Source organism: Dermacentor andersoni, chromosome 2 (assembly GCF_023375885.2).
Source record: "Dermacentor andersoni chromosome 2, qqDerAnde1_hic_scaffold, whole genome shotgun sequence".
NCBI classification, from domain to species: domain Eukaryota; kingdom Metazoa; phylum Arthropoda; class Arachnida; order Ixodida; family Ixodidae; genus Dermacentor; species Dermacentor andersoni.
In genome coordinates this window covers 71,843,033-71,870,993 of record NC_092815.1, presented here as the reverse complement: position 1 = coordinate 71,870,993, position 27,961 = coordinate 71,843,033, and the positions used below count along the sequence as shown (strand labels likewise).

General features: G+C 44.7%; 1 long non-coding RNA gene across 2 annotated transcripts in view; it reads left to right on the top strand.

Moving 5' to 3' along the window:
• The window catches only part of LOC140216107 (uncharacterized), a 291,638-nt gene extending 263,705 nt beyond the window's left edge, over window positions 1-27,933 (top strand). For both annotated transcript variants that reach the window (XR_011892769.1, XR_011892768.1), the window contains one exon: window positions 22,707-27,933. This is a non-coding gene — a long non-coding RNA (uncharacterized lncRNA). The remainder of the gene's footprint in view (window positions 1-22,706) is intronic.
• Window positions 27,934-27,961: the final 28 nt, after the last annotated feature.

The following is a 27,961-nucleotide window of genomic DNA, read 5'->3' as shown; positions in this document are numbered from 1 at the left end:
TTTATATTTTTTGTTGCTTTGTTTCGAGGGGAGGGGGGTAGTTTAGCGGAAATGGCCCTGTGCAGATGACCGTAAGGTTTTGCTTTCGTTTCGACTGCGGTCCGAAACTGTGGCAGTTCCAGACGAGCAAGCGTCTGTCTTCTGAAGTGTCTGTGAACGTTAAAAAGGCATAGGGGGTCGAAATTGACAATAAGCCCGCTACCAGAGCACGTGTTTTTGCTGAATACTTAATACCACCAAGCACGATCTGATTTAGGGCTAATAACTAATAAGCAATGCTTAGCACACTCTATGCGCACATCGTGAAAACACTGAATGAGACCTAATAAACTGAATAATTTTCCTTTATGCGCGCACCAGAATATACCTCCGGTGCTAAGCGCTTACGTGTAGAACACTGCGCATTTAGTCAATAGTGATGCACTGCCTAAAACGCCAACCTCCCTGTGGCAAAAAATTATGCTGCTCACATTTGCGCGTCTCACCGAACTCCTCCGTTGTTGGCACGCCAGTGGCCCCGCTTACTTTTACTTTTGGCGCCTTATTATGAAAGTCATACTTGTGCGCTCGCGTTCACCCGAGAGAATTCAATTCGCAGTCAAAGCTCGTGCGCTAACTTTCCAGGCACTTGCTCATCAAGTTGCATGGCGCGCACGTGACCCATTTGCGCGTTGGACCGGAAAGGCCGCCGCTCTTCCTCGCAAAGGTGTGAAGTTCGCGACGGCAGCAACGCGCCGAGCGGCGAACTTTAAACGCAATCTATTGTTGCAGCTTGGGAGCGAGGAATGTCACGTTGCGACCTTCCTGCACAATGTGGCAATAAAGGTAGACAGGAGCTTTGGGAGTACGAAGGCTATTAGACAGCGACAGCAACTTCACAGAGTTCCCGGGCATGTGGTAATGAAAAAGAAAATTCTAATGACGCGCCATTTGTGAGTCATTCTTGTAAAAACAACCTCAGGCGTTGTTCCTCGTTCTTTGTCATTTCGCCGTTTATAATTATATCTCTCGCACCTGTCCTGACAGCTTTGGCCACTTCCTGTCGGTGTTGCTTAGGGACATTTGTGCTGACGGAGTCCTCTGTGCGTTGGCGGCAGTATTGTCGCATGCCCCAGCATCTACTGTCGAGGCAAGCGACAATGCAGGGAAATTGACTACCTGCTGTGAGCATGCCTGTAGCGCGTGAGATAGCGCCGGTTTGGTCTTGTCGCAGGGCCCAGCCGTAACCCGGGTGCCGGGGCCGTGCGTGACCCGCTGATCCTCGATTTTTTTCCCCCCTTACGGCTGCATTAGCAACCGCTACATCGAAATGTTGCAGCTGCTACTAGTTTTACCGCTACCACCACTACAATTGCTACCAATGGTAAACGAAAAATACTATTCCTACGGTTATACCGTTCACAATCCTAGCATTCCATCTGAAATAGCAAGCCCTCCACGTAGCACAGCTGACATCTTCAACGTTCACTAAGCTGTTTCTCTATCTCTTTCCTGGTGTTACTAAAACTAGTACTGCAACTAGAACTGCGCGCGTTACAACTACTAATTAGTCACTGCTTGTACTGCTGTCACTACTAATGCGAATTCTTGTAAAGTATTGCATTATTACCAGTTACCAGCAGGGTCTCGTCAGACAGAATGACATGGTGGAGCTATAAATGAGAACGGAGCTACAGATGAAAATGCTGAGAGCTTTGAGGGGGCATGAAGTTAAAGTAAGCATGATCAGCGCTACTTAAGGGCAATTAAGATTTTCAAACTTTGCTCCACTAGCGTATATAAAAATAAGATAATTTTTTTTTTAGGTACTGATATGGCGTAATTTCATCTCTTATGGGGTTTTATGTTTCCTGTATCTGTAATACAGATGACAATTTAAAGATTGGTTCGTTGGTTTTTATGATGTTCGGTGACTTCTAGTTTATTTAGTGTTTTCCCACTATCCAGGAGCAGCCGATATCGTCCTTATGTGCCAAATCTTACTTGGTCATATCATTAAAAAAGAAAAGTCTGTTCACCGATGGCAATAACAGTGGCTATAAGTGTAAGTATTTTGTAACTGTATTAAATTTCTAGTGGACCTGGTGAGAAATTGTACATTTAACTTAACGTTTACAGTTTATGCTTGCGGCTTGCAGTTTATGCGCCCAGTAAAGGCTGTCCAGTCAATTTTATTTGGTCTCATATTTATTTCCTGGACGTCATCTGAAAAAAAAAAAAGATTTCTGCCAATCGACTCCTGCGAAGGTAGTCGGTCAGCGAAGCTGTAGATATGTTGCGCCTAATGTAGGGCAACTTGTCAAACACTGATCACATGACGTGCGCCTATTACATACACTGCTCTTCCAAGTGGCATACGACACAAACGCACGTTTCAGTGCAGCTTATGAAACCTTTATTTTATTTATTACTTTGAAATTACTGCTATACCAGTTTTGTGCTCGCTACGATACACACGCATGTTTCCGGTTCTTATTTGGGCAATGTTTTCGGCCAAAGTTAAACCGATGCGTGACCAGTGTACGGTAGTTTGCTGAATCAGATCGTTGAAGTAGCCACGGCCAAATTCTTCCACGAAATGGGCCAACCACTGCTTTGTTTCTGGTTTTGAGATGTCTGCGTTAACGTTTTCGACAACGATGACCGGTGAGCGATTTGCGGCAACGTATGCGTTGACCAAGTCGAAAGCGCGCGCACCTCGTCATCAATCATGCGTTTTGACGGCTATTTCTTATTACTATTTGTGCGTTTTGTATTGAAACGAAAGCTGTGCTTGTAGGTTCGCTTTGCGCCTCGGCCTTAGTTGGTGTGAGTCCTTGCTCCTGGCCCTGCACTGCCATCGGGATTTCTGTCACTGTGTTGGACGCGAAAAAGTCACGGAATTCTAACCATAGACAGCTTAGCTGTAATAAACCTGAATTGAATTAAACCTCAGAGACACCTCTACCCTGTTTGGAAAACATCAAAACTTTGTCTGCCTTTGTGCATTTGTTTTAAACATAAGTAAAAACATTCGGTAGTATGTTACACTCCTGTAATGCGTGAAGGCGAAGGCCTGCTGGCACACTTGGTAATGCGCCGTCTCGCATCGTCGCGTTGCTGCTTTCGCAGTTCGGCTTTTTGGGCCCGTTTTCGACGATTAGCTGCGGATTCGTGCGCTCGGATAGCGGGGTCATATTCGCGCCAACGACGTTTCTCTTCGACTTTACGTTGTGTCGTCTCAGCAGGGCATTGAAACGTACGCTGTTCTGTGGGTTGTATGGGTGACTTCAATTAATGTATACGCTGTTCGCTTCAATTTGCCGAGCGCGTATAGCCTCGCATTACGGGGATGAGTCATTGCATCTTTTGGTTGCTTACGGGGGTGTGAGCCATTGAGAAGTTCACGTGTTTCTTGTACCACTCGACTAGACGCCTCGTTTCTGTACGTTGTATGCGTGATTCTAATAAATGTACGAACTGCACTCTACACTTTGGTGAGTGCTTGTAGTCTCTGCATTACAAGAGAGATGAGCCATTGCATCTTTTGCTTTATTATGGGGGGTGGGAATTCATTGCTGATAATGATATGCTTGTACCGTTGAACACGATGAAACTTTTTTTTTTTAACGCCGTCGGGGGTATGAGCCACTTAAGGCTATTGCCTTAAAGAGAAGTATTTGTCACTGATAGTATCACGGATGGCGATCGGTTAATCAAAAAGCTGTATGAGTACGGTTCGTGATTCATAGCCCTACATTAACTAAACATTGCTAGAAACTTTTCGAAAGAAATAATCAAAGTACAGATCGTTTTGACGGTGCCCATCTTAGCTTCCATGCCATCATTTCCAATTCTTGTCCTTCATACGTTTCTTTTTTTGTTTTTGGTCTTTTTTTGTACTAAGTAAAGGCAGACGGACGCATATATTTTTTCGTGATTATATAAACTGGAGGAGTTCATCACTACAAAGACACGCGCACAGTGGTGCAACTGTGCGAACAGATAGTTTCATGGACCGGCCATTGTGACTGTCGCTTGTTTTGGAATTGTAAGATCAAGCGGATCTGCCCGCAAATATTTTACTCCGCATTACGCACCACCCGACGCTTCGCTTTGCCACTGTGGACGTTTTCTTGCGCGAGCACTCTAACTGTGTCGGATAGCACGTCTGATTACTTGAGTAACTCCTCGGGGCAATTTACTCGGCGCGCTGCATAAGAAGTTAATGGCCGCGACTTCGTTAAAGATGCGCAGCGACGTCGTCCGTCCTTGACGCTTGTGGTCAGCGTCTTCGGCTCAGGCGTAACATGGAGCGCCTAAAATGAGCCGTCACTTCTCGAGGGCCCCTGAATTTACGCCGTGGAAAGCTGGGCTTGCACTCTCCCGCTCGCGTAATTTTACTCGCCAGCTCCGTATATAACGAGGGCTGCTAAAGGACAAGCTCCTGCAAGAAAAATTTACAGTGACTAAGTTCTTACTGGAGTAAGGATTGCCACACTTTGTGTGCGCGCTTAAGAGACCCACCGGCAACGGTTTCCGATGTTTTTACAGTGAACACTGTTATCACTGAGTACGTGAAGGTGTTAAATATATTAGTTCATCCCTAAAATGTGCCAGACGCACCTGGTATTATAGCGGCTGTAACAGTTCTTGTGACTCTGCGACTGCTACTAGAGCTTTTTACAATAAATTGCTCTTTCACACATATATTGTTAATCTTTTCTCACTTTCTACCAAATATGAGGAACGACGCTTGTTTTGTCTTTTCTTCGTTTTAGTGCATATATAATTATTACGTTTTCCTTTTAGAAATAGTGAGAATGCTGTTTAGTTGGTCAGAGAGGGGGGGGGGGGGCAGTGTGTTTTATGTGTTTCCACCTAGTGGACGTATCCAGTTCGTCTGCTGCAGAAGTTGTGAAAATGTGTTGCCGTCACGGGCGGCGGAACGATTTAGAAATATTTTAGCTCGTTCTCCGAGAAATTTAAGTGGTGTGCAATTTATACAAGGTTGACGGGTGATCACTATGCAGCCTTTTGGTGCAAGAGTGACTATAAAGCATGCGGAAACTTTTCTTGGCTGCGCAAACTTGCGACGATCTTCACTAGTCGCGGTGTGAGTACATCTTGGCAAATATTTAGCCTGTATCAGTTCTCACTCGACGAAGAGCAACAGCGCTTGTGAAATGCCAGCGTTAATTGAAAAACTTCACATCATCTGATCGTTGCAAGCATCATCTCATAGCTCTCACCGAAACTAGCAAATATTTCGAGTAGCCTCATAGCCGCTGTGGACTATCGCAAAGCTTTCGCCAGCAATTAAGGGAAAGCTACAGCAGCAGGGATTCTACATTGTTAGAATTGTCATTGGTTGCTCGTATTGTAGCGAAATCCGGAAAGTAATATTTCTTTTTTTTCTTTTTGCACGCGCTATTGTTAAGCTGCCGTTTCTAACCAAGTTCGGCATGGTAAATGTAACGAATACGACAAATATCTACAGCACTAAAGCTAGCGCACCTCTGTACGAGCGCTCAGAAACATTTGTATTCTTCTTAATTTCTATTACAGTTAACAATATTTCATCAGCTATAGACTTTTTTTTTCATGAGCACCGCAATATTGTTTCAGCAGTGACACCATCTATGACGAGTTTGCATGCTGGCTTGGGCGAGCGCTCCGTGTTGTATGCCAGGCATACCTTCGGCGGCAGTTTCCGGTGAAGGTTTCCGTGCTCGTGTGGTCTCTTTAGTGTCAGGTGGCGTTTTGTACATCGGTAATGGTTCTGTGAAATGCACGGGAATGATTTAAGTTGACGAGGCCGGAGTTTTGGGTGGCGTTGAGGAGGACGGAGCACCCAGCTTGACGTGTGCGCGTGCATTTCAGCGCATCTACAATCAGCGTCAGAGATCAGTCGTGTATTCAAAATTCGGTTCATGAATTCGTCTTTACCGCAACATTCTAAATGTAATTCTATAGTTTGGTTTAGCAGAAATGAATGGTTAAGAAACATAGGCGACGATCGAGATAGTGTGGGTGCCGTTCATCTACGGAATAAGTTCTGCTCTTTACTTTGACAAGCTCTCAAATAGTTATCCATAGAAACATTGCACGACAACCTCGTTTGTTCAACGTGGTTACCGCCTACTAATACAATAGTTTTGGTAAGTAATAACAGCGTATCGTACAGCGTGAATTCCACTTGTCGAGTGGTCGGGCGACCGGCGGCGAACTGCGCGAGCGTCCGAGGCAGGGTTACGTGCTGCGTTATGGATGTGTTTGTGCTTTATAGCGCATGGTCCAGGCTTGCGGCATAACCATGCGACGTCTTACTCCCGTGTTAGCCATTGTGGTTTTCTGTGTGTGTGTGTGAAAGAAAAAATTACCGACGATTACGTTACTTCCTAATGCGAAATTTGAGCGCAGCAAATAAGCTGTTTCACCTTTTCGATAGATTGAGGCAAAGAAATCGAGCAACACATGTATGCGCTATCACAGAATTTTTTTGTTGCATTTGTTGCACCCTGACTGTTTGCGAGCCTTTGTTTGCGTTTGGCCTCGGCCGCGCGAACGGTAGAGTCTTCTCTGCGACGGCGATGAGCTTCTGCTTCAGCCTCGCTTACTGCTGGTTGCTCTCGACGGCGGCGATGAGCCTCCGCTTCGGCGGTGCGAACGGCAGGGTCTTCTCGGCGGCGGCGATGAGCTTCTGCTTCAGCCTCGCTTACTGCTGGTTGCTCTCGACGGCGGCGATGAGCCTCCGCTTCGGCGGCGCGAACTGCAGGGTCTTCTCGGCGGCGGCGATGAGCTTCTGCTTCAGCCTCGCTTACTGCTGGTTGCTCTCGACGGCGGCGATGAGCCTCCGCTTCGGCGGCGCGAACGGCAGGGTCTTCTCGGCGGCAGCGCTTAGCCTCTGCTTCGGCGACGCGTACTCCTGGATCATCTCGACGGCGGCGACGGTAAGCTTCTGCTTCGGCGGCACGCACCTCTGGATTCTGACGGCGACGGCGCTGGGCCTCTGCTCTGGCAGCTCGTTTAGCAGCAGCAGCAGCAGCAGCAGACGGAGGACTTCCATCGGTCGTCTCGCTCATGGCTCAGAAAGAACTGGCAGATAATTTCGCAGTGGCGAACGGCAGCGGCAATTTCGGCTCGGGCGGTGCACATATACAGATCCGCCGCCACCGATCTGGCTCTCTGATTGCCACCGCACAGGGCGAACGGCAGCGGCAATTTCGGCTCGGGCGGTGCACATATACAGATCCGCCACCACCGATCTGGCTCTCTGATTGCCACCGCACAGGGGTTGCATTGGAGGAGGAGCGAAGAAAGGAATTAAGTTCGAGCCGGCGCTTTGACAACCGGAGACTCGCAGGAAGAGGGGGGAGGGGGGTGGCGTGTACACCCAGCGGCAAACGATGGGGGCAGAAGCGCGCGCAGCAAGCGGACAACACGATAAAGGGAGGAGGGAAGAGATAGCAGCGACTGACTGATGCCGCTGACGCCGATAGTGAGTCATCCCCAGCTGCGGAGTTGGTTTCAGGGACAACGCCGCCGATGCCGACACAAACAATATGATACCCTCGCTTCCGAAGCGCTAAGAACCAGGTCTAGCCGTGGGAAGGTGGTCACGTATTCGTCGATGTGCCGGGGCCTACGTGAAATAACCGGCGCGTCGGCAACTGAAGAGCACCCTATCCGCCACACAAGAACAGGGGGGGGGGGACCCTTTCCTCCTCTTTCTGCATGGCGGCGACGGTGTTCTATGCAGTCACGTTATCTTGACTCTCTAGCGGCGTCAGCGGCATCCAGCGGTATCAGTCGGTCGCTGCTAGCGCTGGGGGGATGAAAGGGGGGCGTAGCTGGTTACGAGGCCGACGACAACGCCGACGACGACGCGAAACCCAGGAACGGACGCCAAAGAGCTGCGCTCTAAAACATGAAAACCAATTTGTCTTTGCGCTCTTGTTTGTCCCGTCGTCTATGACGGACCCAGCCGTTTTACAGAAGTTGTGTCCTCACAAATAGCCGTCGGATTCTTTTTGTGGGGTCCCCTTTGGATACTGCGTTTCAGGGCCAAAGGGAAATGCCGAAGCACAAAGGTTATGTGTCTCGTGCATGTTGGTTGACCAACCGTAGTGATTCATCCCTGTGTTGAGCAACGCCATCGGCGTCGTACAGGAGATCTAGCGCAGACATAGCATAGCGATTTTAAGTACACTAGACTTGAAATGCATGAGAACGATTACGGTGCGTGACACAAATATTTTCTAACAATTGACGCTTAGATGTTTCGGGGTTGCATGGGGTTGGCCGTACACGAGCCCAAGAATTTGCGTTTTAGTTCCCACTCCAAGCGATCAGATAGTGTGCAGGTTTTCCAATTAACGCTGGCATTTCACAAACGCCGTTGCTCTCGCGTTGAAGCCGATACAGGCTAAATAGCTCGCATGACGTACACACAGTGCGGTTAGTGATGAGCATCGCATGTTTGAGCAGCCGAGAAAATTTTCCGCATGATGTAGTTGCTCGTCCACCGAAGGGCTGCATAGTTGTTACACGAGGACCTTGTATAAGTTGAAGTTGAAGTTTATTCTTTGTTACTGCATGTACAGAAAACGGACTTACGCATTATATACACCACCAGGAGGTCCCAGAGGAAAGAACTTCCAGGGGGACCTCCTATCGTTTGTGGCTATAGATAAGAGTAGTAGAGTATCAAGGACAGGGCTAACAAAAAAAAGTAAGAAATACAATCGGTCGGGAACAATTTATAATAGTAAACGACTCGATATGCATTTAAATAGCCCTATATAATAATATCACAACAGACACTCACAAACAGGAGTGTCTAGTAATGTACAAAAACGCTTCTCTGCACACTACTAACAGCTCGCATCATGTGAATTTCTTAGACAACGAGCTAAAACATTTCCCATTTGTTCCAAACCACACGACGGCAACACATTCAAGCAGCCGGCTCGCACAAGCCAGAAAGGAGGAAAGGCTAGGCTCGCCCTTTCCTCCTCACCTGATTGGGGGACCAGCGTTAGCCAGGAGGCGCTACATGTTGACACCGTCCGGTGGGGAAGCCACAAAGATGGCACGACATATTTGACAATAACAGACCCGCGCCTTTGTCGACGTTTGCTGCGCCCGATGCGTCTAGCCAAGTCCAGTCCATGCATAGAGTTTCATGCAACTACTAGAGGCAACTCGGGCGCTAGTGTCTACGGGAGACGCAAGCGGAGCGGTTGAGCGAGCGTGGGAATGATGGGTAGTGCGTGGACTTGCCTAAGCATCGTCCTCCTGGCTTTTATAACGGCTTCGTGGCTTTGTAAATTCGTCGTTTTCAACAAAGTATTGTGTAATAAATAAATAAATAATTAAATAAATAAATAAATAAATAAGCATTACTAAAATTGCCCGATGACGGGATTCGATTACAAGGCCTCTAGCACAGACGCCCAATATTGAAACCGTTACGCCATGAAGGATTCTTTTTATTTATTGCCTGTTTTGTACTATTATATCAAACAACAAATGACATTTGAGAAAACAAGATAAATTAGTAAGTTTTCGGCACCAAGTGTCAGCCTTACAGGTCTCACTATTTTAGAATTCTTTGAGCGCGGTCAAGGGTTTCATCCTTGACAGCCACGCAGGTACACAATCTTGTGCTTTCTGAATTTCTACAAATCTCGACCAGAATTCTCGAAAAAGCATTCGTGCAGGCCGAGCATCCGGATCGCAGTGATACTTCGCCATACGGGCGTGCCATAGACAGTGAAGGCCAACTAGCATAATAAGGTAAAACGGCAGTCCATCATCGTTTCCTGTAGATAAATATCTGATACTCTGTGGATGTAAAGGAAAATCTTTTTTGATAGCCCTCTGAAGTACATCCCAAAAGAAGACGCCCGCCCAACAATATAGAAATACATGATCTATAGTTTCTGGTTTCTTACAGATCAAGCAATGTGACCCCCAAGGGAAGAAAAAACCACAATCTTCTAAATAGGTTTTGACAGTCAATGTACACGTGTGAAGCTTAAAAAAGAAAGACTTTGTCCCTGGCGTTACTTGCATTCTTTTCACCCGTTTAAGCAAGCACGTATTGCCCGTGGCCTCCACTGTATATGGCCCTGTACATTGGCACAGGGAGAACTATATCGCATGCATCTTTGTACAGAGATTTATGTTTCACTGAAGAAAGGTACTCATTTTAAAATCTAACGGACAAGAACCGTACACTTAAAATAACTTCTTTTAAGAAATCCGCAAGCAGGACCGCTCATATTCTCTGTACAGACTACATAGCCAGGTAATGCGCTCCTTAGCCTCACTTGGCACACCGTGCGTAAGAAAGGATCGCTTAAGTCGCGGAAAAATGAAAACCGGTTTATGACCTGTCTTATAAAGAGGTGCGTCATTCCCAAACCTCCCTCTTTAACTCGTCTGAACAAATTCGTTCGACTGCATCGTTCCCAATTCGAAGCCCATACAAATACTTCGAAGATTCGGCGCAACTTCTGTATATTTACCCTTGAACAATGCAATACCTGCATTACATACCAGAGTTTTGCGACAAAAATAGATTGCAAACTGTAGCTCTTGCAAACATTGACAGATGTCCACCTTTCCACTTGTTCACTTTTATCTGTGTTTCTCTTCTTTGATCTTGCCAGTACTCATCGTTATTTTTGTATTCCAGCGGGACGCCTAGGTATTTAACGTTTGTCGCCAGCCACTTGACGTTGGCGAAAGTGACCGGGTTGGAAGGCCATTCTCCATGCCAGAAGCCAAGGCACTTTCCCCAGTTTACCAGGCTTCCAGTTACCTTGCCGAAACCCTTCACTATAGCGATAGCTGCAGCTATGCGCTCTTTATCTGTACAAAAAACTGCGACGACATCCGCATACGCCAGAATTTTAGCCTCCGGTGCATTTAATCTGAAGCCGTGAATACTTCTGTTTTCATGAATCGACAAGTGGCATCACACGCCCTTATGACACTTATGAATTTCTCGCGGGCAAGCCAGAGTGTTCAGACGCTTGGTGCATTCCGATTCAGTCACCTCGACTGGCTGAACCACTACAACCAATAGCGATAGTACGTGATCGCAGAGCCTTCTTCACTTGGAAAAGTATAGATTGTTCTGAAACTTAAGACAATGATTGCAGATACCGCGTTATAAAGAAAGCCACAAGAACGTCTGAACCCATGAGCACGAATATCAGACAAATCCAGGTATACAACCGCCATCATTACCATGGTGGCTGAACGATTGCAGCGCCAGAGTTTGCTCTAATATTCTAGAAAACGCCATGAGTTCACGGACATGCGGTACGAGGAACGCATGCGCTGCTATGTTCCAGCACGTAGGTGTCCAGACAGACCAGAAGCTGGACGCGTGAGCTTCAATATGGGCGGTGAACTTGCTATATCAAAATTGGGGCATATGCTATCGTAAATTTGGCCACTTTGTCTCTTTGGCGAGCGATATTAATAAAAATTTGCTAAAAGGAGAAGTTAGATTATATATATATATATATATATATATATATATATATATATATATATATATATATATATATATATATATACAATCGCTCAAAATAAAATGTAGAAATCAGTTTTGATGATGAGGGACGAAGGTGTTTGAAGTACAGGGAAGTATGCGTAACGCCACCTTAATTATTAGCGTGTTGTAGCGCAGACGAGGCAAACTTCATGCATCCGTGTGGCAGGTCACTTACGTGCCTGATATGACGCTTATAATAAAGGCGACAACAAAACCTATAATCGGAAGTCTGTTCGATGGAAACCATGAATCGTTTACGTTCCGCGGTCGTGAACAAGCCAATCACCGTATAGTGCAAAAACTGCAATGCTGCTAACAAGAACAGAAGAACGAATGTCAATGTTCAACTCCAGATGAAAATTTTTTGTCTTAATTGAAACCGACTCGTTAAAAATATTCTGAGGCATAAAGCGCTACATTGTCACATCAGATCGCAACATTGCACTACATTGCACTGCAAATCGCAATAGAACAATATCAAATTGATGAGTTTTAATTACATATCTTGTAGTGTTTCAATACATGGCACAGTTTCAATGGGCGAATTAAAGCTGAGACATATACATTCAGCAGAAATACGGTGCTTACTACCAATTCCAAGAAAAACGCCTTCGAATTATGTGGTAACTGTGGTAATGTGGTAACTTATGTGGAATTATGTGATGGTAACTTAACAGTTACCATCACTATGGAAATAGAAGCATAAGCACCTAAACCAATAACATTGTAGTGCTTTAGTACCTCGTCGTTCTCTTACTGAAGCAGATGTACGTGTTAAATAGCACGGCGCTTTTGAGGTAACACCATCTCCATTATTGACGCGCTGGTCCTTCTGTAAAACCGGTTTTTAAGCGAGCTTAACGAAGGTAGAGGGAAGTGTCTCAGCGTCCCCTCAGGCTCCTTCCAGGCAATAGGAGCTAATAAGTGGATGGCAATACGCAACGAGATTGCGAGAAATTCTGTCTGGTTGAAATTGCGGAAAATTACAGCGCATAGGGATGCAGGACAGATGCGCATGAGATATCCGCATGTCTTATCAGTTGCTTGCGTTCTGTATTTTATCGTGCTTTATCTTGCTCAAACTTAATTCTTTTCATCTAGCGTGGTTCTCGTCTGACCATGAGCCTGTTGTTTTTGATCGTTAATATCACAAGTTGTTATTAGAAAAGAGCCCAGAGAAGGTGGTACGTCACTATACATAAAATACATTAAACAACTATCCTGTATATGATGCCCTGCATGAATTTTCGCTAGTCACCTGCATATTAAGTGATTCTGCTTCAGTAATCGCATCAGTTTATTGGCCCCCTTGCAGCCAGATTCATGACTTTCTTCAACTATTAATACCCTAAATGGATATGCTACCATGATAAGTCATTCCACCATGTTCATCGATGATTCTAATATTGATTTGTTAGCTAATACCGCTCAAACACCGTTGTTTCTTCATGCTACTGAACCATTTAACTGCGCCAGTGTTATTTTCTCATAAACTATTATAACACTTGATAGCGAAACTTCTATTGATTTGTGCAAAACCAACCACGAGCTGAACAACGTTATTTTGGGAAATTTTCCGCTCGAGTTAAGTGGTCACATGCCAATATTTTCTTTTCTCCCGCGTCTAAAGAAACAAACATGCGTTATATATCCGACATAATAGCGTAGAAATTTTATTATAGAGACACAGCACCTTCCTTTCTATGATAGAAGATAACAACTGGGATGACATTTACAGAGAAAGTGACCCACATACCTGCTATGACCGATTTGCTCAAAACGCTAAGGTTTGCAACGATAGTGCTTTTTCTTCACACCAAATGACAATGTCAAAAAGAATCACGAGAGTCATAGGTAGCTCGAGAGTAATAAAAGAATCAAAGAAAAAAAATGAATTATTTGACAATTTCATACCTTTCGAGGACCTGACTATACTGGCAGAATATTTTTCAAAAATTAGAAATAGCTGATTTCAGATCCCAAGAAAAGTTGAAATTAGTGCTACAAAGCGACGTCATCTGCTATATCATTATTATTATTATTATTATTATTGTTTTGAACACATATACACATATACACAGGTATCAGGAAAGGGAAAGCGAGGAGCAGGCTGGCAACTGCCACCGGAAGGGGCACAACGCCTGCCTACTCTTCTGAAGGGAGGTGACAGCAACACAGAAATGGAAGATAGGAAGGAGGGGAGGAAAAAGGAAAGAGGAAAGGAGAGCAACAGGACAAATCTAAAGACCAAAGTAGAACACTGCAACAGGACAAATCTAAAGACTAAAGTAAAGCTCTGGAGGCGGAATTAAAGTGACGCCGCGTCGAACAGCCTCCATAATTATCAACCACATCCATGGCTAGTTCGCTATGCGGCTAATTGTGTTCTCCATGATGAGACGCCAAGTAAAGCTGCACGTAGTCACCGTTTCACCGGTAGTCGGTTCACAATGTACACTATAATGTCTTTGAACCCGCCACCTCCCATCTTCGAAGGAAGAAGCGTTAGGGTACAGTACTGATCACACACAGTAGGGCAGGTCACTGAAGGACACGCTACTACGGAATGTCGAATGTTCATGCTACAAACGTGAACCTAAGTTAGTTAGTTCTATAAAGGTTAGTAGGGCGCGATGGGCCTGATCACGTTTAGATGCACAGCCACTGGGGTATAAACATTCCTCGAGTGTCCCACACCGCAGGCCAAGGAGATGATAGTTTCTCACTAGCGACATGCGCTGCGCACTGAAAGCGGGACACTCAAATATAAGGTGCTGAAGTATCTCCGTCTATAAACATACACGGAGATAATGCAATACCAGGCCGATCCGCGGCGGAAGTGAAGCTAGCGTTAAGCACTCCTCATACGTGGGCTGATCCCGAAGATAATGCAATGCCGGGCCGACCCGTAGCGGAGGTGCAGTTCGCCGTTACGGGGCCCACATACACAGCTTTGCTGGTCAACCTCCTTCACATAGTGGAAGGGCACTGAGGTTTTTTTAAGTGGGTAGCTCATACTTTATCTTTCAGGTCTTGAGGGTATGAAACGTGGTACCACATACCACACCGTTTGCTACTTCTAGTTGCACTCATTGTCGAGTTACGAGGCAGTTACAACTTTGGCGGACTCGCATGAACACGATGCAGCGCTGCGTGCAGATATATCTATAATGTAGAAAAATTATGCCTGTAATAACTGTTACCGACGCTTGCATCTGCTTAACTGTGTTCCCTTCGCTATTCGTGTATCTCTTGAGGCGCTTATTTCTACGTGCAAGAAAATTAATCTACAAGAATAGCAGGCAATCATATCACAAAGTAGTCATAAAGCATATTATGCTTACTGGTCCACATCAAGCCAAATCTATCTATTTTTACGAAGTGATTAATTGAGGACTTATCTCCCTTCTTTCCCTTGGCCCAAACGTGGTATTTTTGCTATATGGGCTTATTTATGAAACCGTGTTATATCTGTTTCAAGATTTGTTTCATTAATTTTTATGTTTTGTGTTTCCTGTAGAACACACCCGGCTTTCAGAAACTGCTTCATGATCGATTCGACCATTTTTGTTCTAGCGCTAAGTAAAGATCACGCGGCTGAAGTGAAGCTTAACATAGGTTCAACGCAGTTCCGTTAGACGATATTAGCACAGTTGTGCTACATCTCCAAGGGTATAGTAAGCTTGCGTCTGCAGTGTTGCGGCTGGAGACCCCACTGAACGTTACGTACTTCAAGCTAAGGACAAATAAACATAAGGCCACATTTCCACTTCTTCATGGCGTAACTTGAACTTGAATCTCACGGAAAAAAGAACACGTGGAATTCAGAATATGGTTCTCATCACTGGTTCAGTCTTAGCAACTAGGATGGGGAACCGGATATAAAGGAACACTAGCAATAAATAGTCAACCAGATCAGACCATTAGATTACACTTCCAAGTGTCGTGTCATGTGCCATCATCTTTCGCGTCCTTCGTGAGTTCCTAACTGATTCCTAATATCCCAAAGAGTCTGTGCATTTCCTCGATAGGATGGATTATTAAACAAGTGAAGGATGAACTTCCATCTCGGGGACTTCGTGCATAAACTACGGCAAAGATGACTTCATTCGAACATCATAGATTGGCCTGTATTTATCCATATGTGTGGTCTTCTTGCGCAAGCAAGTGCATGGAGACTTCTTAATTTGTCGTTTTAGTTTTGTAAGAGGCCGATGTTTCTCTAGCGGCCCCGGCTTATTCGGCGCCTTCCTCCCGGGTGACAGAGTGGCTATACTCGCCTCTCTAGGAAAAGTCGCTTGGGCATCAAAGATGCATAGTTTTTACAGCGAAGCTGCATATGACTAGGAACCCGGAATTCCTTCGTCTCCGTGCTCAAAAATTCAACCAATCACAGCGGGAGGCGCGCGCCACGTGCGTCGCTGGGTTCCTTGAAGCGCAAACAGATGGCGCTCGCCTCGGTGCATTCGTGACAGTGGCGGCGCCGGCCGTGCGTTGAAAGGAAAAAAATAAAGAACCAGAAATCTCGCCTTTATGTGTTTATGTGTTTATGCACAGCGATCGCTGAGAGCGTTTCCCAGTCAAGATTACGGTTGCGTAAGCTGAAGTTGCCGGGAAGCGGCGACTGTAGCTTACGAAGTATGGAGTGACCTAACTACACTTTCATATGTAAAAGAAGAACCCACCTAAAATGATTTCATTTGTGTTCTGATAGCGCTATGAAAGGTCACACATAGTTAGGACTCCCGAAGAGCAGTGTGAATACGATCAGTGGTGATGGGAACAGCAAATTCAAGAAGTACAACGGCGTCGTGCTCAGGCTATGGAGGAGGCAGCGGTTCCTGCGCAAAGCAAGCCACGCACAGTTAGGACGCCTTAAGAACAGTGCCAATACGATGAACGACGAAATGTACAGCAACGTCAGTTTGCACAGCGGGTAGTGCTCAGGCTCGGCAGGACCCAGTTCAAGGTCCTGTCACATTGGTCTATCGGATCAGGTGATACCACAGCTTCGCTTGCAAACCACCTTCACAGCGCGCATTGGAGCCCACTCTTTTACAGCAAAGCTGTTAGCTTCTAGTTGTTGAAAATTTTTCGTGCCGTACTTACCCAAAACACATAGCAGCTGGAAAATGGGCTTGTGTGTGACTTTCTGCGTATGAGAATTATGTTTTCTCGTATATTCTAATTACAATACAATGCTATAATATCTGTAAGTTGTGTGTAAGTCGTACTTTATGAATATTCTGACGCATTTTACTTTAACAAATTCAATTAGTTCAATACCACACTCACACCAGGTGGAGGGACCAAAAAGAAACGGAAGCTGGAAGGATTTGTGTTGAAGTTTATGCGTAGGCGTAACAGAATTATGTTTTCTTGCTGTTCGAATTACATTCCTTCTCATGCACATCACTTCGAAATTGTGTAAAGTATCTTTGTCACATCAACATTGTACATAACCATTGTGTACACTCTATATATGGAACATCATTTTATACATGTTACAATTAGTTTATGTGTAACTGTGCCTTTCCGTGGGTCTATACGATTATATGTTAGTGAGTGAGGACTGGACACTACTTTGAAAACATTCCGTGTATGGAATTCTTCGTTTTTTGCATATGCTATCATCCTGATGGACTTGTGCAGTGATTGTGACTTAGTGTCCGTATCGTCTCTTGTTGAAATAAACTTTTTCTAAACGCAATCCAATGCTGTCATCTCTGCAGGCTGTGTGTAAGTCGTACTTTATAAATTTTCTGACGCAATTTACATTCATACATAAATTTAGTTCCATTAGTCACTTGCGCTTTGCAAACGGTCTAGAATAATGAAGATTCATGCCGCACTTCCGCACACGTGCGTGCGTGCGTCACGTACGTCGCCTGTGGTGGTGGTAGTTGTTTAACGTCCGCAACAGCTTCGCTGTATATACCTACACTTTCACAAGGTGGAATGGAGGGGGATATTTTTTTAAACGTAATGGCAAAAGAACGTGAAGCTCTTTGTACTGCTAAGGCAGAGGCTAATAAGGAAGCGGAGTCAACGCAAGACCACGGCGCACTACGACAGTGCACTTAGAGCGCTACGGACTGGGAGGAAGCAGAGAAACCAAAGGACAAGCAAATGACGCATCACAGTTTGCTTCTGCTTTATACGAATCAATGCAATCCTAATCTTGTAGAAAATCACCTTGGCCGCGCCTGCAATGTGTGTGATAAGCCGTAATTTTCACAAAATGTTACCCTAAAAATTAACGGGCAGCTCATCTTATCTCCTCAGAGACCATATCACTTCGGAGATTCCGTCATTCCATAATATCCCCCCAAGACAATAAACGAATGACGTGATAAAATTAGTATTTCAAGTTTGCGACATTATGAAATCGCTTTCGATAGTAGACCAGAAGCGGAAAGCGTTCTCACGCACCTTTGTAAATCCTTCCCCCATCGTAGGGTAGCCAACGGTACTCTTGAATGGATAACATCCCTTCTTTCCCTACATCTCATCTCTCTCTCTCTCTCTCTCTCTCTCTAAATACGCAGATTTTCATCATGTTGTTTTTATATTTGTTTTCTGCACTTCAGGCGGCGGCCTACGGTTTTCTTGCACCTCGTCATCGGTGGTTGCCAATTGGCCGGTATACTGCAGCGCATATAACGAACAGGGCTGCGGCGGCAGTGGTGAAATGGGGCATGCGTTAAAACAAGCACGGCTATTGTCCAGCTACAACGTATCCGTTACAGCTATGGCAGGCGCAATTCCGGTTCGCCACGTGGCTGACTGGCAGCCATAATGCCTCAGCGAAGTGTTCTAGCTAGGCATTCGTGAACACTCGACTCATAACTATATTCGTTCTCGCTTCAGTGAAAGAGCGTAACCAGACATGGGCAATAAGCAAAGAACAGTGGCACAAAGGGAAGGGATGACAAAGCAAAAGAGAATCTTCCGAAGTAATCTATAAAAGAGCGAAACGTGTCGGAGATCTAGTGGGTAACTACACCGTCAGGCATACAAGAAGGATTAATTTTCGCTACGGCATGCATTCACTATTTTTTCATTCTTTGTGGTGTTGGGCAATACATTGAAAATCAATTATGTGTCTGCGCGAAGAATACATTGCAGGAAAGGCAGATGCTACATTGATTCGATCAGATTCCTCTTCTGTGTAGCAGTCTAGACAAGCTATCTTTCCCTCGAAAATTTCATGTCCTCTTCCGTGGTGAACGTATATTAGCTCTCCTTATTTCTGATTTACAGTGTTCATGTAGACAAACATAAACTTCTGCGGGTCAGTGAATTGCTCGTGTAGATTTCCTGGCGCTCTTAATGTATCCGTCTTCCAAAGAAACCCTCGGGCCGCCTTCTGCTTGCTTGCCAAGCCCCAAGACTGAGGTCGAGAATATTCATTTAACATGTCTGTTAACATCTGCAAAGGCTCGTTGCACAGAAAAGGATGAACGATGAAAACATGAAGCGAAATCTCCAGTGAAAAACAAGGCGAGATGAAACACGACGAGGACATCGTCACCATGTAACGTCAAGTTCGTGACGCCGATTGTTCCCATAATTTCATGTCTCTGCGCAACCCTTTATTTCGCCCTTACCAACAAAAAATATGGGAAAATGTGCATCATTTAACACTGCATTGTATGTTAATAACTCGATACTTATTTACAATTTCGGCAGATATTTACATGTGTTGCTGTAGTTCCAGTGACTTCCATCTTGGGTACGACACTAATGTCCGTCACGGCTCCCATCCAAAAGTCCATCTCCAGTACAAACAGAAACAGAGGCCGCAACGCTCATTCTGTAAAACAGTTTATTGCCTTTTTTGTCCATATGTAAAGAATAGATCACAAAGGCCTGGTCAAGCTGGACCGACTTCTTATCATCTGTGCCAACTGCTCATACTCGGTGTGACGTGATCTTGTGGAGCAGCCCACACGTATTCTGCGCTTCAGGGGACACAGCGAAAACAGCTACTGGAAGAATTAAACCCATATTATTTGAAGGTCATTGAGTTATAAGTGCTCTGAAGAAAAAAAAAACACATTGGGGACCCTTGAGTGTCTTTTTCTTTTTTTTTACTGGTCCAAACAGTCTTTTCGTGGATAGCTGCTGAAACATAAGCGCGCAGTTCACAACTGCCAACTAATACCACATAATAAAATGTTGAAATTTAAGGGAATGAATCGCGGGTACATACAAATTCGAAAAGTACATGGCGCAGTTCTATAAGCCTTCGGCATGATAAGTTTTATATTCTGAAGTTGCTATCATGATAAAAAAATTTGCACAGATTGTTCTGCCAGCTTGTAAGCGCATTGAATGAAAGGCAATCGGCAAACAAACCAGACAACAATCACGGATCACCTCAGCACAGTTCTATGCGGTGTCCCGATGAAGAATGCCCGTGGCATGCTACCTTCTGAATAGATATGTATAGACCACACAAGAAATAGTGAATGAAGCAGCAACAATCCCGCACTAATCGAAGAAATGAAACAGTCGAATGCGTGCAAATTTCACCACATAGCTTATGAGCTTAAGAAGTCTCAGTAATCTCAACTGAACTCATCACATTCTAGTACGAGATGAATAGAGTTTCATGCAAAGGAAAATGCAGCAGCAATCAAGCTGCACAACGCTATCGGTATTCTTCTGTCAGCTGTGCCAAATTATTATTTCGATTCACTGTCTTTCATAAAACAAGTATTCTCGCCAGTTCAAAGCCTTTTTAAATGGAGAAAGGTTAACATTAGTCATAAAAGTTTGCTTAAAACCACTGTTTCAATTCCATCAAATGCTTTTTTTCAAGCTTCGACTGCCAGCATTCGACCGCCTAATTTGTTCGAGCGATTCAGCCCATTCTACAACAACTCCTTCGCAATGAAGTCTCACTCCTCACAACATTTGTAGCGTTTGTAACAATGCCTACGAAAAATACCGTTCCAGGAAATGACACCTTAGTTCTAAAGCTTTTGTATCACGTGTTTTTACAGAACGGAGTGGGCAAGTGGTCAATCTCAGGACCAGCAAGTATCTAGATAATTAAATTTTAATTTAGTGTGCAAACAATATTGTGCCGCCCTCTCGACAAGGTTAATCAGAGTTTATTGAGCTGTAACACATTCGCAATCCCGTATTCATGCAGGTTCCTGCATACTCCACGCACACTCCCAATTTATCAGTGTGACGGACTTCTTCCTCGCTGCACGTTGACATTACAAAATGCCACTCGGTCAATAACGTGTAACCAGAGGGAAAGCATGAACATGTCTCGTGTTGGCAAATTGAAACGCTTCACTGATCAATAAACCACTGCGCTGAAAGAAAGCCCGTGTGTGCTCTTCAAACACGGAGGCCTGCAATGGAATCCTTGATCCGCTAAAAAGTGGCAAGTAATAAAGAAACATATTTAGGCATGTATATAAAGTGTCACACGTGAGGTTGACATCTTCGCCATAATTGTTTCCTTAGGTAATATATTTTAAACGTACTCAATCCGCAACTCTTCATCACAGCACGCTTCTTTCAATAATTATAGTTATGTTGCATCCTGTATTCTTTACACAAATATATTTCTATATTTGTTTACATATATTTATATATTTCAGAAGCTTTTTCTTACTCTTTATGTACAAACCTGCCTACAAACGATTAGATACGCGCGCTTTTACTACTTACAGAACCAGCAAGGGGGCGAAATATGATCCTCCTACCTATTTATCTGTCTTTTTATTCTACGCGTAATCATCATAAATGTTAAAAGTCGTGAACGTGGCTTACAAAGAATAAAGACGCACACGACGTATCGCAGTTCAGTAGAATAAACAAGATGTGCGCACTTTATTGTTAGACTGTGTTGTCTCTCTCTCTCTTTCTATTTTCCTCTTTCCATTCCTCCTTCCACTTACCCCCTCTGTAGGTTATCGCACTGTACGCTCGTATAGTTGAACTCCCTAAAGTTCTTTTCCTTGCTTTCTCTCTCTCTCTCTTCTACACTGACTATCGTTTTATTTGAGGGGCTAGGTTCCTGTGCGCATCGAATACCTCCACTCAAACTTTATTGCATTTTATGCCATTGAGGCTTAGAAGGTGTCCATAGTGCGGGTCATATTAGGCCATATTAGGCCCATATTAGACTATTCTATTATACTTTAGACTATCATATGTTAGACGTCCATATTCATCATTTTTGTGAGGCCAGATGCAAGACGCTATGCAAGTTTTTTATTTATTTCCGTCTTTACTTGCACGCAGTGTCATATGTATTGCTATAGAATAATACAGGCGTGAAGGCTTTTGCGTACGATTCTCGCTGTCCAAATTCGGAAAAATTAGACTTGAACACGGTGCAGAAAACCTTTCCAATAAGATTTAAATTAGTTCTTCGTAATAAATTTATTGAAAAACAAAGATATCTTCTACTACCTATTAGGAACGTTGCCGAAATCTACGGAAATGCAACCGAAGTAAGTTGGTACTGGATGCGGCATCAATGTCTAAGGCAATTTCCCCTTCTAGAGCTGTCGAGCGCTTCCCTAAAGCATTCATTTAAGCACTAGCAGAAAGTGATATTCTTTGCGGCTGTATAGGCTAAAATACCTATCACTCCGACTAAGTGTTGCTCTACAATTTCGAACCTTGTATCATGTCTCTTGCATGCTACCAACACTTCTGCCAACTCATTCATTCATACAAGGATTAATAGATAGCTTAGTTCCGGCGATATTTCTGCTCAACTGCCTCCAGGAGCTTTCCATGGCTACTGTGCCTAGCCAGAAGAACTCTCCTTAAAGTAGGAGGTCGAATAGTTGCCGCAGCGACTACCATGCAATTGTATTGCCAAATTCTAAGCTTGGGCAGATCACAGTGCACATGCGACGATATGTAATATTCATTTACGTTAAAGCGATAACAACGCGGCTGCCATGGTTTAAGTTTTCTTATAACGACTAGTCAAAAAGACAAAAATATGCTTCTTTGGTACATTCACGTCATGTGCCCCTTTTCAAATGTCTTCAAGAATTTTCACGGAAAGGTCCAGCAACTAGAGTTATATTTCAGTTTGCTGTCACGCGTTCTGAGCTTTCAGCCTGCACTTGAATGTCTTCACCTGAGCGCACGCTGTGCAACGCAGGTTCTTCTACGCACAAGCCAAGATTGAAAGCCCGTCTCACCGCATCTCGAGATATCTTTATAACTCTGGTAGTAAGACTACTGGTATACGAGCAAACGTGAGTCAAGGGCATAGCACGAGTCAAAGAAACGGGGTACGTGGCGCGCCACCCTACACTTGAGCTGATTAAGCATGCTGTTGCGAGGAAAGGGAAATAACCCTGGTGCACCTTCACCGCACAATATGGATGGGAATAAAAATACCTCTGGAGCTAGTTGCGCGATTCTATCTGTTTTCTTGGAACTCTTACATAACACTGACACAAGAGGTGCACGGTTCGAGGGTATGTTCGCGCAGGTTGGAAACAGTTTTACATATCTATGTACAGATCACACTTTCTTCGCGTTCGAAGAGCGAGGTGAAACTCGCAGTCGTGTGGTTTTCGTTTGTACAACAGTGTGCTACTCTTGGAGAAAAAAAGCAATAGTCTACAAAGAGAAGACGGTGGTCGTGTTTGCATTGCCCCGTCTTGCTTGGAGTTCTGACTGATATGAACTGAATGTAGATTCCCCCGACACCGGAGACGATGCGTCTGAAGAGGTGTCCTTGCTGTGATACGTTGAACTCCTACACTCTTTCTACGTAACACCTCCCGAAGTTAGTTCCATTTGTTCATTTCGCTCGTGCATGTCTCCGCCGTGAACTAAGAAACGAAAAACGTATCTTAAAACGTCCCGATGAAAGTTGGAAGTTTGTTATTTCAATGATGAACACGGATGCGCGTGCAGACCCTGTTTTCGATCACAATGGTAACGTATGCGCGGCAGTGACAAGAGACAACTTAGTGAACTAACCTTTAAATTATAGTTTTGCATTCAAACACAAATATCAGAACGCTGGAGTTGTCTTCGTTAAACAGAATTTCCGTTCGTTAACTGAACTAGCCGGCTCCCCTTGGGTATTACAATAAGCACAGATTCAGCTCCTACTTGCGATTTGACAACTCGTCCAATATTGTAACCATCCCCGCAGCAAGCTTAAAACGTCTTGAGACGCTGTCCAGGCCTAAGCCGCGTGAAACGTGCCACTCGGCTGACGGTTGACGAGTACAGCAAATATTAAGCGTTTGAAACATAAGAAGAAAGAAAACTACATCAGTACTCCGACCTTTATGCTGGTCGATTTTCTGGCTGCTTACATAAACTCTAGCTTGCGCACGTCTGTCTCAGAAGAACCCTACGGCTGCCTCTCAACGATGTTCCGCATCATCCATTTTCTTTGAGTTTTGTATATAAAAAATATCCATCGAGGTGGCCTTCCCACCCCTCTCGAATACTGTTATAATTGTGAAGTTTAATAACGGATAGAAAAAAAATTAGGTTTGAGTTATTAAAACGTTGAACGGAGCTTGTCACCTACTTGCGCTCGGCCACTACGAGGCACGCTGCAATCTAACTTATATGCATTGTGAACGATATCTAAAAAGAATCTAAGTCGTCTCTGAGCTAACTTGTGCATTTAATAACCAGCAAAATACAGAGAGCTTGTCTCGCTCACAGAGACAACTATCAAGGGATACAACAGGACGTTGTTCCCACTGTATCTGGAACCATGAGCCGCTAGATGTCCATATCATTGCGTCATGGCACCATCCTTATACAAGCAGATGCTCAAAGGAGCCAACAATGTTGAAAGGCCCCTAACCAGACCCAACTGCAAATTTTGGCTATACACTGGAAGTTGTAGGATTCCGTCTGAGAAGCGCTTTACTAAAAACATTTATGGTATTGGTTCATATTTAGAAGAGATCGAAGGAATTGACTGGCCTGTTACTATGTGGCTAAAAAGCGAGCGTTACTCCTAACGGAGACAAAATATTTGCCTCGACTAGCGTCGGCAAGCAGTGTTCCTTCCCTGCTTTCACCCATACTGGAGCCGTAGGATGAGCCTTCGGCGTTGGATGGTTTAACTAAGTCACGTGCCTTGCTGAATGACGTAGCTAGCAGTGAGTTTTACATCATGACATTTATGCATGTTACCTTGACTCTCTGGCTGGGAGCACGGCTTCCTCGAGAGGAAAGGTGCAAGGCGTTCGGTTTTAAATTTCAGCCGTATTACAGCGAAGTACTATGCAGAAACGAAAGTCAGCATGCTGTGTATACGCTGCGCTTGTTTGTCTAAAATGGCCAAACTTGTTGAGGGGTGCATTAACAGAGCCTCACGCCTCACGCCTTTTCAGTGTCTGCCTCACGCCGATTAGTGAAGGAGAACATAGTAACCCACTGTGTCCCGGTTGATTTCACCTCGGTTATAGAGCATTACATGCCTCAACAATACTTGCAGTGAGGAGTTAATGCGTTGTCCATGTATGAAATGGTATCAAGTGAACTGCGTATTACGGAAGCCCGCGTGAGAACGTGTCATAGCGTAACTACACACTTTAGGTTTCCGCACAACGTAACTTAATATTGCTTTAAAACCACCTTTATTGTGACGTTCTATCTGAATGAAGCTCTTTTACCACTTGTTTTGTTGTTTGAAGGGGGGGGCTAGCTCGTGAAAAATTCCTTTATACCGTGAATATACTTGTTCCATTCGACCTGAACAGCGTAAATTGAAGGCCAAACGTCTAAGCACCGCCTTGTGACTACAATAACAAGAGAATAAAACTATTCACTCGCAAATGTCCTTACTACTGCAACAATATTTTACCCCTAGGATCTTCTACAGTCAACAACCGGAACATCCTATCGGAACATACTATTCCACAACGTGCAGAGTGTGCAAGACTACGAGGCAATCGCACGGTAAGTTGCTGCGCGCCCGCTTCACATTGTCAACGACTTCTTCAGAATTCGCAAATTGTCCGGTCAGACACACACATACACGTCTATAGCACCGATGGAAGCACGCACCAGCTCTTAATTGCGACGCGCAACCTTTGTCCGAGAGAAGCTAGGCTACGTTGTCACGGATGTATACAGTGCACTTTTGAGACTCTGTGGCAGGCACTACTGTCAAGGGTGATCGTATAATCCGAGGAAACACTGTACCACCTTGAATCGCGAGACGATGCCGAATTTCCCTATAATTTGCCCTCCTGGGGCCCTATCTCCCTAAAAGAACCTAGAATTAATGTCTTATCAACCTGCAAATTAATCAATACTTTCCTCTGGCGCTTAAGGGCGAGCCTTAAAAATGTTGTGTGACCCTGAAATTTTTAAAACAAACAACCTACTTCACTTGTGTTAACTTTAGGGCAAAACTTACAGTAAAAAGTTGTAGAGCCTTGTATATAAGAAAAAATCTAATGCAGCTGCTTCTAATTTCCTACTTGTTGAGTAATCATTTTTTTGCTGTATCCTAAACAAAGGCCGCAATATGTGAAAAAGAAAAATAAAGCACGTGACACGCCCGCTCGACCAGCGCGATTGCAGTGCCCTCAGACGGGCTAGAAAGAACAAACAGCGCATTTAGCCTGCTGTGCTATCGCTTAAATGTTGACTGGGCAAGGACGCAGGCGTTGGCTACGCGATTTACGATAGTCATGCGCTTGCGGAAGCGGAATGCCACGGAAGACGGAAGACGGCGATGGCGAAGAGCGCGCGAGAATGAAGGCGGAGCAGGACGGTGCAGCGGAATCATGGGGAATATGGGGAAAGCGTGGGAAGAAAATTGTAGTGCCGTGCCAGAAGGGCTTTGTGGCGACGAGATGGCGCCATGGAGAGTAGCGCGCGTCGTCTGTATGGAAACAAAGCGCTGCACTAGCGGAAGTCTGTCTGCGGCGGCTGCTGTGAATCGCGCTCACGCGTTAACCACGCGCCGTCTCTAGCGATCTCCCGATTAGCGAGGCAGTCAAGCCACATTTCACTCTGTTTGCAACGTGCCGCACGAGACAGATTGGCCGCGCCAGCGATATGAAAACACGTATATAGCTGCGCTCAACTTTCGCATTAGGGAGTATCGGAATCGTCAGTGTCCCCCCCATTTGGTTGCTTTCCTTTAGGATGCAGAAAAAATGCCTACGCAACAAGTAGAAATGTAGAAGCTGCTGAATTTAAATTATGGGGTTTTGCGTGCCAAAAGCACTTTCTGATTATGAGGCACGCCGTAGTGGAGGACTCCGGAAATTTCGACCACCTGGGGATCTTTAACGAGCGCCTAAATCTAAGTACACGGGTGTTTTCGCATTTCGCCCCCATCGAAATGCGGCCGCCATGACCGGGATTCGATCCCGTGACCTCGTGCTCAGCAGCCTAACACCATAGCCACTGAGCAACCACGGCGGGTTAAGCAGCTGAATTAGGTGTGTTCTAGGACGCCTTACTACATACTGAGAAGCTTCCCCTTTAATTCTTGCGAAGTCAGTTAAGTTCTAATAATTATGTAGTTAGCCAGTATAGAAAATTGTCGTGCATTGCTTTGTGCAATAGCCAAGGACATGCATTTGGACGTGTCGTTCTAGCATGCTTTGACATTGGACGTGCCGTTCTAGAGCGTATTGACTCCTTCAAGCAGCTTGAGGAACATTCCTTCCTCCCATTCTGAAGCATCCTCGGAGCATGCGAACGCCGATGACTGTGCGCGAACCTGCGTCAACTCGGTGCACTGTGGTTTCTCAATTTTCGCCGAAGGCCGCACGGTTCTCCTGGCGCGAAAAAAAAAATGTAGTCTGTATATATTTAGCTCCCGTTTCAACTTAGGCCACTACTTTGATGCAGCGAAACAATTAACTGTTTCAGCGAAAAGACCAGCAAACTGGAGCTTAGCCTTACCACATGCATACAAAATGATTTTGCGTGACATTGTAGCTAGCCTGTTATATGTCGAGATCTTCATGTAGTAACACTGATGTGAGCCAGTCTGCATTTGCAGTAGGATGTCAATCTTCTCGTAAAAATCTTCACGAAAGTCGCACTGTGCTGCGCGTTATGCACCATTATTTGTGTCCGTTCGTAATCACTGATGCAACAGACAGCAGCGATATCCACCTTCATTGAGATGTATGATGAAAGGCGCGATTACAATTCGACGAACTGTTGTTGCGCGAAACTTAAGGTTGTTGACTTCTACTATTTAATATGAGCTACCCGTCTGTCCGCAATGACGGATCATGAAGACATTTCGTAATTAAATAATCGTGCAATGCTATTCTACAGTTAAGAGGAAGCTAACTTCATAACTCTCACAAGTGATGCTGGTGTCGATAAGCAGCTTGCGGTATGCATTTGACTTATGCTAATCTTGCCGCTACTAGGAACCAGCTACTGCTTAAC